This window comes from Rhipicephalus microplus, chromosome 1 (assembly GCF_043290135.1).
Source record: "Rhipicephalus microplus isolate Deutch F79 chromosome 1, USDA_Rmic, whole genome shotgun sequence".
Lineage (NCBI taxonomy): Eukaryota > Metazoa > Arthropoda > Arachnida > Ixodida > Ixodidae > Rhipicephalus > Rhipicephalus microplus.
Window position 1 is genome coordinate 92,842,385 of NC_134700.1, and position 12,860 is coordinate 92,855,244.

At 46.2% G+C, this 12,860-nt stretch overlaps 1 protein-coding gene across 1 annotated transcript in view; it reads right to left on the minus strand.

The window, feature by feature from the left end:
- The window catches only part of LOC142765506 (uncharacterized), a 253,761-nt gene that overhangs the window by 40,876 nt on the left and 200,025 nt on the right, over positions 1-12,860 (minus strand). The window lies entirely within an intron of this gene.

The following is a 12,860-nucleotide window of genomic DNA, read 5'->3' on the forward strand; positions in this document are numbered from 1 at the left end:
GCTGCGTGGTTATTAAACCACAGTTGCGCGGTGTCCGCAAGGTAGAATGTGACGTAGCTAAGCTTACTTGGGTCGTCCCATTTGTTACTTGCGCCGACTTTGTCGTACCTCGCCAACCAATCTTCGACGTCCGACTCAGTGGAGCCCGTGACGATAGGAGGGTCTCGTTGAGGATACACGGCACCGCAAGTGACATGGACGGTCGAAGGTCCCACCTGGAGAGGCGTCTCGGTGGCCATGTTCGTGTCACGTAGAGGGGGAAGCTTACGGGAGCGAAGTTCCAGGTTTGTACGGGAGTCCCCGGCACCTCCACCAGATGTCACGCAGTTTATTCACGTACAGACCTACTGGAAGGCCGAGGAACGCCAGAAGAGTGAGGAACGCCAACAGGCCGAAAATACAAAACAAACGCAAGCTCGGGCCGCGCGTGCACCAACGCTGTGGCTTGCCGTTTCATGCTGCTTCGTCGTCGTTCGCATAGTTCCCTACAATATATATGTATGTATGTATGTATGTATGTATGTATATATATATATATATATATATTTATTATTTATTTATGTAGAGAAATGTAGCACACATCATGCAGCAAATTTCTCTAAGCTTTGTCCTGGCGAAAATCTCAGCAAGCGTCAAACCTCTTCAAAACGATTTATTGTTTCGGCAATAAGATCTTCCGTTTTCGCACCGCCGAAACTCACAGCTATTACGGCAGCATGTGTCGTTTCAAAGCTGCATCTCGGTGACATTTCGGCCTTTTGAGCTGCCACAACGTCTGTCCGGTGGTTCGTGTAGGCTCTCTCTCTATTTGAATTCAATGCTTCATTTCACATCTTGACACGTATTCTTTCGTTCAACATTATCAAAAAAAAAACGCTAGGCCTGCGCGGAAGGCGCAGCACAGTCCCAGCGACAGCTAGAAGAGCGGCCTTTCAGAGCCTTTTCAAAACACTCATTGGGGTACTACTGCAAACACACTTGCTTGATAGCCAATAGGGCATTAATCAGAAATTTTTTGGGTACTAGGCCGGCATTCGATATATGCTGTTTTTTGTCATTGTTCTGAGAAGCGTGGTATCCGTTAAACACTTGCAAGGAGTTTTGCGCCAATTTTTCTTGCAGCGGCCGATGACGATGAGCAATTATGGATGAAGTGGGTATGCGCCAAAGTTAATAGGGGAATGGGTTAGAGAATAAGACGGCCCACTCGTTACGCTACTCCCATTGTGCGACAACTGGTTGTTGTTTCCCTTTTCTAAAATGCTTTATAAGTTGGATTAACGCGATGGTGTTCAAGACAAAGCCTGCCTAGGGCAAGTTCGCCCACTACTCACAAGCATCGGCGTAGCTCAGTGGTGGAATACTGGACTGGCACCCAGCGGACCCGGGTTCAAGCCCCACTTTGTCATAGGTGCTAGTTACAGACACCAACGGAGGCGGACTATATACCGCACGTGACCCGGGTTGTGATATCATGACAGCTTTCGCTATGAAACAGGAAAACTTTTGAGCTTGTAGTAGATCGCGATAGCGTGATTGGCTCTCGTACTGATCACCTTCGTAGCTCCTACTCTCCTTCGGCTTTTGGTGCATGCCGTAAAGTAACGAAGGCTGTGGCAGTACCATTGATTGTTTCAAAGTATCATAGAACATTCATCGCAAGCACAGTTGTTAACTGCCCAATACGACATAAATGTTAATTTCGAAGCATTTCTTAGCGAACTTCAGCAACAATGAGCGTGTCTGTCTGTCTGTCTGTTTGTCTGTCTGTCTGTCTGTCTAGCCACCTACGACATTCAACTCTCGTGGCCGTTCTATTATTAGTATCGATACCAAACTTGGTATGACATAACAAGACTGTATGGCAAACATAACTCGCAAGTTATAAAATGAAAATAATGAGTGTGTGTCATAAAGGTCAATATTTACATGTCATGATCTTGTGGTGGTTTCATTGAAATTATATGTTTCAGAACTAGTATGGTACTACATGACGGCATGGCGAACACAAATTACAGACCCTAACATCAAAACATGACATGCGTGTCATGTAACAACATGACTACATGCCATGCTCCTGATGCACTTGCGGCCGTTTCGTTTGCTTCTTGTGAACGAAACTTGGTATTACGTCACGTGAATGAATGACGAAGGTATGTGACTGGTGCAAATATGATAATATTGAGATGCGCGTCACATAAGAACATTATTACACGCCACACTCAAGGCGCCAATACACATCGACGTGAGCTGGCACGCGTGCGCTCCAACATTCGTTTTATCGCGTCACGCCAGCGACGCCACGCCAAACGCCGATAGAGATTAGTGGATCTACACACTGACCTTCATTGTGGATCTGCATGCCATATCATCGCAGGCGCACTGCGTTGCGTTGCGTTGCTTTGACGCATGCGCGTTTGAGCGCACATGGCGCCCCTCTGTCACCAAGAGAGGCAGACGCGGTGCTGTCTAAGCAACGTCATCGGCCCGAAGTGCAGCATGTCGCATTTGGTGCCGATTGCCACCGGGCCACGCCGACGGACGCTGGTCGCGCCGGTCGCGCCTGGCGTCACACTATAGAGTGCTCGCGTTTTGCTAGCGTGGCGTCGCTGCGCCCAGACTGCGCGTCGTCAACGTTGTGACTGAATAAATGACTAAACGAAAAATGACTAAATAAATAAATCACTAAATGAATAAAATCTTGACGAGTGTTTGGGATAAATCTCTTTACACGACGCGAAACACTCGAATGCCCAGTGTATTGAAGTGCTTATACGCGTCTTACCATAACTTTCCTTTGTGTGAAAGCGCATTTGCACACTCATATGATAAACCGACTCCTAGCTAAGTTGTTCGAACACCTTAGATCATAATTTGCTGTCATTCTACCCCGCATTAATTTATTGCGTTTTGACGCTTCTATATGAAAGCTCGTTTTGGAAGATAGACACAGACGCCTTGTCAACATAATTGACCTATTATTTTTGCATTGGGTTTGTAAGGCATCAAAATTGCCTGTAATGAATTTCTCGATGGTGAAGGATGTTTCAGGACCTAAATGTAGCCACTATTAGGTGCCAGCTAATATTTGTCTCTGCAGGGTTTCGCCAACCTAATTTTAGGTTAAACAATATAAATGTACTGAAATCCTGTGGGTTTCTAAAAATTATCACGCATAGATTCATCTTCAATACTAATCTGATTTCTTAATTATTTTAAGTCTTGATCAGCTGTCGTCACAAGATTATTTCTGCTCATGTTAGGTATTCACGATGATAGTCAGGAACACGATGAACAGTGCTGCATGTGGGGGAACTTCACATGGCATAGGTTTTTTATTTTTAATAGTTATTCACACAAATGAGGTGTGAGAACATTGAGGTATGTACTACCTAAGTAAACCACTAAGCCACATAAAAACTTCTCTCTTACTCACCATGCAGCGCAAGGGTAACGTTGGGTGATATTGGATCTTCTTTTAGCCTCACACCACCAGCAGTTGGCCTTCCAGACCCGGCCTCTTGTATACGCTTCCAGATGGCATTAATGTCGTCAAGGAACCCTGAGCGTTCGGTAGGCGTTGAGATGACCGAATGGTAGGCGTCGTTGAACAGTCCGTGTACGTAGTCCGAGCACACTGACCGTGTTTTAGAGTACCCGTAGTTGCCACGAAGAACTGAGCTCTCTTTTTCAAAGTTAACGAAATCCGCGAATGGTACGTGCATCAAATATACTGCTGCCAATTTCACGTCAAACTTTCCAAAAAGTTCAGCCATCTGCAGTACTGAGGCGTCGTTCGGGTAACGAATGATTTGTGCCGGGGGCTTCGATGCTTTCACCAAGTGCTTCGCGATCGGCCCTAAAAACAGAGCGGCTACTGGATCACGTTGAAATTCCCACTCTGGTATTGAAACCAGCGGATTTTGAATGCCTTCATATTGTTCGAAAATTTCGTTCACAGCGTCATTGAAGTTCTTGATATCTGCTTCACGGGCTCGGAACCAGTCGTTCGCCGGCAGATTTATCGCAGCCGTCATGATGTACTGTCGAAGAGTGAACATTGACTTCTCCGTAATCCCAACGCCAGTCGCAATGTCGACAGTCGCGTTTGCATGGTAGACAACCGAAAAGATGGACGACAGGTGGTTCGTAAGGATGTTGTCTACGACCAGGTCGAAGAGTGTCACGTGGTCCTTGGCGTTAAGCCACTTGTTCGGGTTAATAAACGCTGTCGGCCACATTTCGGTAAGCTCTGCACTCCGATTGGTGAAGAAGGCGACACAGGACTGGTACACAGCCCCAATCTTGCTGGCCTTGCGATCTTGCGTTGGCGACAACAGCTGCTGTTCCACGCGATCAAGGTAAGTTTCCTCAAGACCCTGCACAAATTTTCGTTTTTTTTTTCACGGGGCATTACTTTTGCACAGTGTACCGAAACTAATTTTTTTTCGTTTTAGCTTCGCTCTGCCAAAGAAGAAAAAAAACGCTCCTAATGTTTCTGTTCTAAAACGAAAAAATGCCGTAGCAGTTCGCAATTCTTTCATTTTGTATAATAAAATTTGAAATTAATATAATCACATGGCGCACTCGTGTAGTGTAGGTAGTGGAGTGATGTGTAGCAATACTCAAACAGTTCATAATCAGCACTACGTGTTACCGTAATAATCGGTGATTCTTTTTTGCGCCTTATGTTTGTGACGCTCAGGGCAAAATTAGTTTGTGTTTTCATTGTGGCTACTATCTTTGAGGCGATTGTTTGAGTCGATTGTAACAGGAGGCGATCTTTGAGGTGATCGATTGTTTGAGGCAATCTTAGAGGTGATTGTAACAGCAGAACTAATGTAGTCGAGGTTCACCCTTCGGCGGGGCTAATAAATTGAATATCATCACGAAACGAAACGCTCTCTTCGCCCTCTTCATTGCTATTCTCCTCTTCTTTACTCCCACTACACATGCGCTAGTTTTTCGAGCATGAAATACAGTGGATCAAATGCGCGAGAAAAGAAGTTGAGATGGAGAGAAAGAAAAAATAAATAATTGTTGAAACAAACTTCGTTCGAAGGGTAAGACATGAACACACGTTCCCACAATACGATGGCGAGCGTCACAAACACTCGGTTCTCCAGGCACGCTAACAAAGGCTAGCGCATTTTTACTGGAAGAGAGTTGGAAGCCGAAGTAAGGATGAGTGAAGGGAAGGAGGCTTGAAGAAAGAGTAGACCGAGAGTGAGAATGGAAGAAATAGAAATAATACCAATTTCTGGCGTTTAACGTTCCGAATCAACGACAACATTATGAGTAATGTCATATTGCGATGCTCCGCGAATTAAGACCACGTGGGCTTTTTTAACGTGCACCTAAATCAAAGCAGACAGGCCTCGAACATTTTTCGCTTTTATTGAAAATACAGTTACTGCAGCCGTGGTTCGATCCCGCGACCTTCTGATTAACAATCGAGCGCAATAATCACTAGACTGCCACGAAACTGCAGAGGAATTGAAATAAACAAAAACGGGCAAAAATAGGGCGAAAATATTACGAAGAGAAACAGAGAAAGACGCAGAAAGACGGAAAACAATTTGCGCTATATCCGCTAGGTACATGATGTTAAAAGAGCTTGCTCAGAGTTGCCCAAGGCGTTTCCGGGCTGCGTATTATGAATTGCTGGTCCCGCTTCGCACGAAAGAGAGAAAATAAAGAGTGTGAGAAGGACGCCAGTGCCAGCGTCAGGATTGCTCGCGCGCTATTGGTTCACCTCTTGAGGTTACGTGCTGGTGACGCAGGCGCTGGTGCATCAGCGACAGCGGCTAAACTTGCACAGCTGCACCTCATTTTCAGCCATGCTCTCCGTGCCTCTCCGACTAAGCGGCGCAGCCCCCGCCATAATCTGGAGCAGCCCCCGCCATAATCTGTGGTAACAAGGGACGTGGTTGGGGATACACAGAATGGGAGCGAAAAAAAACTTCTGTTGGGTGCTCGAGCTGCCTATTCAGACATTGTGGAAGCCTCAGAGAGGGCATTGTTAACTCTCCTAAGATGGCCTGCTTCGTGGTCGTTTGAAGCAAAGACATGGGGTGCATTTTCGCTCAGCACAGTGATGGTTTCAATAATAGCGAAAGTTGGGCTAGTTGGTAGTTCATGCTTAAGACGTAAAAACAGCACAAAAATATAGACTAAGACAGAGGAAAGAGACGACACCACGCTGAGCTCCCAACTAATGTTTTCAATGAGCTAAGAGGTTCCGACTGTCAACGTGAAGTGTCTCCGTGACGCCTTCAGCACAGACAGCAGCAAGGCAACTAATACGATGTGGATCGTCGTATTAGTTGCCTTGCTTTAGCTGGCGAGCCACTCGTGCGGATCCGTCTGTGCAGAGGTGGAAGAGGAGGCACTTCACGTCAGAAGGGCCGGCTAAACTGGCGTCTTTTCCGCACGTAATTGTGCGCGTGGTTACCATGTCATTCGGAACCCCGTCGTTGACCGAAACATGCTTTACGTTTGATGTGCTGGCATCTAATTTAGACGTGAGCGTCGTGGCGTCTGCCATGGCATTCGGAATCGCGTTTCTGCAAGGGCAGTTGGAACTGGTATTGTGTGTGACAGAAGCCCGATGCACGTGACCGAACGTTAGATGTAAATTTCGAACTTTAATTCGCACATAAGCGTCGACCACGCCAGAAGTGGCGCGTATGATGTAGTGGTTGATTGAATAAGAAAAACAGTCCCTCTTCTGCAACTCTTGCGGGTAGCACAGTTCAGTTTACAGAGAGAGGGAAAAGTGAACGCACAACTGCAGAAGGGAAAGGTAGAGGAAGAGTGTGGCGGCAGGTTGTGGGTGCTTCCGTACGAGGGATTAGCCAAAACAATTCGCGCGTTCTATCGCGGGCTCGAGCGTGCGTCACCTGCACGCCGCCCACAAGCGCGCACGTCACCTACAGAGAAGAACCAGTGGCACCGGAGCAATCCTGGCGCTGGTGCTAGTGTCCTCTTCGCACTCTTTCTTTTCCCTCTTTCATGCGATGCGGGGCCAGCAATTCTAAATACGCTTCCGGGTGAGACCATTTCTGCAGGAAGGCTTGTTAAGGAGCTGGGGCGTGGTGTGTACGTCGGAGCCAGCGTAGTCGGGCATGTGCGGCGGCCGCCTCTGCAGTGTTTGCCCCGTCGATGGGCACGTTAATTGCCTGCCCTTTTATGTCATATTCGTTGCTGCCGTGTGTCAAATACATACCGCTCATGAATGGTAGACGTGGAGCTCTCTTAAGTTCTTGAACAGGATTGAGAGCAGGCAAGTGAGATGGGTTGTGAGGATATTGTACCTGTGCCTAACACTCATAGTAGAAACTTTTCATGTGCTGCTTTGCCTACGAAGTGACGAGAACAAAGTCAATAGTCGTGAGGAGGCGAGCGTGCGGGCCATCCGAAATCAACAGCTTGAATGGAAGTGCAAGAGCAGACAGGTTAGGGGTCTTGGGTGGATATTGGTACCGAAGCGTAACACTCATCGCAGAAACTTGTCACGTGCTGCCGTGCCTAAAAAAGCGACGCGAACGAAGTAGACGTAGTCGCGAGAAGGTGAGCCCATGGGCCATCGAAAGCTGACCATGGATGGATGGATGGATAGACAGATGAATGGATGGATGGATGGATGGATGGATGGATGGATGGATGGATGGATGGATGGATGGATGGATGGATGGATGGATGGATGGATGGATGGATGGATGGATGGATGGATGGACGAATGGATGGATGGATGGATGAATCGATGGATGGATGGATGGATGGATGGACGGACGGACGGACGGACGGAAGGACGGACGGATGGATGGACGATTGGATGGATGGATGGATGGATAGATGGATGGATGGATGGATGGATGGATGGATGGACGGATGGACGGATGGATATGGCTGTACCCTTTAGATCGGGCAATGGCTGGCACCACCAAGCCGTAACACGTAATGAACCAAAAGCTAGATTTTTTTAATGGTGAGGTTGAGGATTCGTACTTTGCAGTGAAGGCTTTTGATTTCACTCGTGCCTTGACTTTAGCCACTAATTAGATAACCTATTTCTAGGTAATTCTACCCGCTTAAAGTCTATTTTGACCTCCGTGTTCTAAACCCCTGTGCTTTGAACAACTCTGCGCCATCATCCTGAACTATAGGGTGAAGCCCTTTACAGAACATTGTCAAGTGTTCGGCAGTTTCTTCTTCCTCTTCACACGCACTGTATACCATGTCTACCACTTCGTATTTGGCTCGATATGTCTTGGTTCGCAATACTCCCGTCCTGGCCTCAAACAGTAGAGAACCCCGAGTTTTGTCATAGATCCTTTCCTTGACAATTTCCTGCCTAAAGGTTTGATATTTTTCTAGTGCGGACTTCTTAACCGTGGCAATTCTCCACATATCGGTCTCAGCTTCCTTCACCTTTTTCTTAACCGATAATTCTTTTTGGTTTAGCCCCCTGCTGCTTTCTAAGTATTTACCTGTCAATTTTCTGGTTGGCTTCATTCATTTTGTATTGACATTCTTCATGTACAAGTAGCTGAATACATTCCTAGCCAAACGCTCCTTCCCCATTTCTCTCAATCGCTTCTCAAATTTTACCTTGCTGCTAGCTTCCCTTCCCTCAAATGATGTCCATCCCATTTCACCTTGTACTCTCTGATTTGGTGTATTTCTGTGAGGTCCTAAGGCAAGCCTACCCATTCCACGTTGCTTGATTTCTAATCTTGCTTAAACTTCTGATCTCATGCACAAGAATGCATTGTCGAACGTCAGTCCAGGATCCATGACCCCTTTCCACATTCCTCTCACAACATCATACTTATTGTAATTCCACAGTTCCCTGTTTTTTATTACCACTGCATTCCTGTTACCTTTAGTCATCACATATATTTCGTGTTCCCTTAGGTTCTCGGCTCCATTGGTTATCCATACGCCCAGATATTTGCATATATCTGTTATCTCTAGCGTGACCTCCTGTATTCTAAGCTCACTACCTTCATTGTCATTAAAAATCATGACTGCTGATTTTTCCTCACTGAATCTGAAATCTAACCTATCTCCCTCATTACCGCAGATGTCCACCAATCTCTGCAAATCTTCCTTGTTGTCAGCCATTAGCACTATATCATCTGCGTACATCAATAATGGTAGTGCCTGTTCAATGCGTTTTCCTTGTTTGACAAAAGAGAGGTTGAAGCCCAATCCAGTTCCCTCTAATTTTGCCTCTAACCCTTGTAGGTACACTAGGAATAATAAGGGTGACAGGAGACACCCCTGCCTAAGCCCCCGTTTTACCTCTGCAGGCTTGGATACCTGTTTTTTCCACTTTATAACTGCCTTGTTACCTTTATAGATATCCTTTAAAACATTAGTGACGCCATCTTCACTCCTAGTGTGTCCAGTACTCTCCACAATTCCTCTTGAAGCACGCTATCGTACGCTCCCTTGATATCCAAAAATGCTAGCCACAGGGGCCTGTGTTCTTTTTCTTCTAATTCGATGCACTGTGCCAGTGAGAACAGATTGTCTTCCAACTTCCTGCGTTTCCGAAACTTATTCTACAGTTCCCCCAGCACACCCTCATCCTCTATCCATGCCTGCAGTCTTTCCTTTAAAATCTGCACCACCAGCCTGTAGACCTCTGATGTTACTGTTATATAACGGTAGTTGTTTATGTCAGCTTTTTCCCCCTTTCTTTAGAGATCATGCTCATCCTGCTAAGTTTCCATCAATCGGGAACTTCACCATCGATTATTATTTTGCTCACTGTCTCTCTCAAAGCCTGCCTAGACTTCGGACCTAATGTCTTTATCAGCATAATTGGAATGCCATCTGGGCCTGTTGATGTACTACTAGGAACCCTTTTCTCAGCCCTTTCCCACTCTCGTTGTGAAAATGGAGCCATTGCGCCACTTGATTCATCCTTGTCAATTGTGGTGCATAAAGCACTTCTTTGTTGCAATTTTTCTGTCACTCTTGTTCTTACATATTCAATAGCTTCGTCCCCTTCTAGCCTAGCACCTTTAGCTGTAGTTATAAAGTTCTGCTCTAGGATCGTCTCATCGCTTAGGGAGTTTAGATGGTTCCAAAATTTCGCAGCTGCCTTTCTATCTTTTTTATGTACTTCTGCCAGCCACTGAGCTCCCTTTCTTCTAATCTTTTCATTGGTCAGAAAAGATACATGCCTTCTACAGCTTAGAAAGATTTCTCATTTTCTTTCAACGTCATCTGTCGGTTCCCCCTGCTGCTTAGCATGTCTTTGTTCCCTAGAGGCTTCCTGACTTTTGATATGGCTCTACTAACTTCCTCATCCAACCAACTTTTGGGTATGGGTCTTCTTTTCCGGTGTGACATGTCACGTGCCTTAGCAAACTATAGCTCAAACAGTGTAATTAGAGTGACTTGTCACGTGCATTAGCAAGCTCTAGCTCAAACAGTCTAATTAGCTTAGTGCATGTCCAATGTTTTACTATCCTCAGTGATTAATTTCTCAATTTGTTTAGTGGCTATTTCAATTTGCCTTTCTGAATAAAAGTTTTCCTGTAGTTGCACATCTAGTCTCCTCCCCACTTTCACTGCTCTTCCAAAACTCAGCTTGATACGTTTCTGATCCCTACCCAGACTTCTGGAGCCACCTTTATCAATGTGCATTCCTCTGAGCTCATCATACATCCTATGTGACATCAGTGCGTAATCTATCGTCGACGCAGCCTTCCTACCTTCCATGCTTTTTGCCCTTCACACTTCTCGGTACTGTTTCGAATGATCAAATCAAGCCTTTCACACATATCTATGATCTTTTTGGATTGGTATGCCATGATCATTTTGGATCGATTGGTATACCCATCTATATCTTCTATGTGCACATTCATATCTTCTAGTATACTTATCTCGCACTCTCCTCCTAACTCCTCAATGTCATTTGATATACACTCTACCATTGCCTGGTTTTTCACTCTGGCCTTTACTCCCGTCCACAAGTACACAAAACCAAGGAGTGCCATTTGTCCTGCCACTTTCCCTTTTAGCCAAAAATGTTCCTGGCACTCCTGCTTGACCCTTTGGCAGTCTGTACTTTTATGAATAAATGCCCCAATACCACCCCCCATTTCCGCTGCCTTCTGTTTCATAACAATATTCTTACGCGTAGTCCGGATATTTAGGAGGTTGTTCCATGTCCTTGAGAGGTGTTTCTACAAAACCGTATACCATCGGCCTCTCATCTCTTGGCTGTTCTTCTATCTCTTCCTACTTCAGCCTGTTCCTACCACCCTGCATGTTAATATACCCTATGTCAGAATTAGCTCGGCGCTCGCGTCTATTCCTGCCCCGGACTCTGCCTATCTTAGATACTCGTGCAACTTTGGAATCGTATCTGTCCATACCACCTGTCGAAGAGTCTCCCTGGTTGTTTGCCTCGTTACTAGCTATCCTGCACCCCGAAGGGCTCGCTTGCTCCCCGAAAAAGCTACGGCGCGTCCTGCAAGTCGCCAACCCACCTCATGACCTAGCCGCCCATAGAAGTGAATTCTGTCTCGTTGAAAACAACCCCACCAATGCACTTCTCTGTTTATTTCCACCACCTCAAAGCCTTCCTCTCGACTCATCCGCCTTATTTATTGGTTTGCGTTGACAACCACTCTTTGCAAGTTGCTATCACGCATCGGTACCTCCAGTATCGTGCATATCACTACCTGTACCTGAGAGGAAGTGGTGCGCATGTCATCGACGCCTTTCGCCAGTGTGTTTGTTAGTCCTGCTGTATCTTCATTTAGGACATCGTTTAAACCACCTGAAATTATCACTAGGTTTTGTTTATCAGCTGTAGCTTTCAGTTTTGCGCTCGCTTGCCTCATGACTGCTTCCAGCTTGCGTCCTGGGAACGCCCCTACTGCAACCCTCTTGTCACCTCTTACACTCTCTTTGATGGCTCCTGTGCATCGATTTAAATTCGAGTCCCCGGTGATTATCACATGCTGTGACTTTTCAGCGGGAGCGTCCTTTGCCTGGGGGTAACATGCACCTGTGACGCCGGCTGCTTTGTACCCTCCCAGCCCCACCTCTACTTCGCTGAAGCTGGGCCTTGCGACAGTGAGTGAGTAACAACTTTATTAGTCGAAGGGGTGAGGGGTAAGGGAGGCTAAGCCACGAAGGCTGCCAGGCTGTGTTTCTCGATGACTTCTTCCGCTCGTTTCAGGACCCGTGTCTGGATGTCTATGTCGTTGCTGGAATTGAACCGGCTGAACCTGTTTTTTTCTGAACTTTCTTGCTCTTTTTTCTCCGCCGTTCTGGTTGCCGGTTCCCTACAGTTCTCTCCGTAGGCCGCTCCTCTGTTCACCTTGAATAGTGCTTCCTCGGCGGACTTCAGCCTTTCTCCTATTACCCTCGTTTTCTATTGCTCTGTCGCCATGGCAGTCTCGAGCTCAGTGACTCTCATCAGCAGGTCACTCTGGGCAACCATCATTTTCTCCATTTTTTTCTCGACCTCACATTGCCTACACTTCGCGTCAGCCTCTTCTTCATCCGCTTCTACACTTGGGTCCACTTTCAAACCAACGCCACATTCTAAACACTTTATAGTCTTTTTAAACATGTCTCTCTAACACCAATTGTCCCTATGACTTGTCTCACTCGTTTATTACGAAACTTGAGCTCTGCCCAACGAAAAAGAAAAAGTCTAAGCTCTACTACAAAACTTGCGTGTTCAATGTACGTGCACCTCCCCCACGGGTGGCAAAAAAACAACAAGAAAAACAAAAAATCAAACACACACACGCACAAACTAATAAATACCTGGCGACTGACCCCCAAAAAAGCCGTATAATGTAATAAGTGCTACAACAATT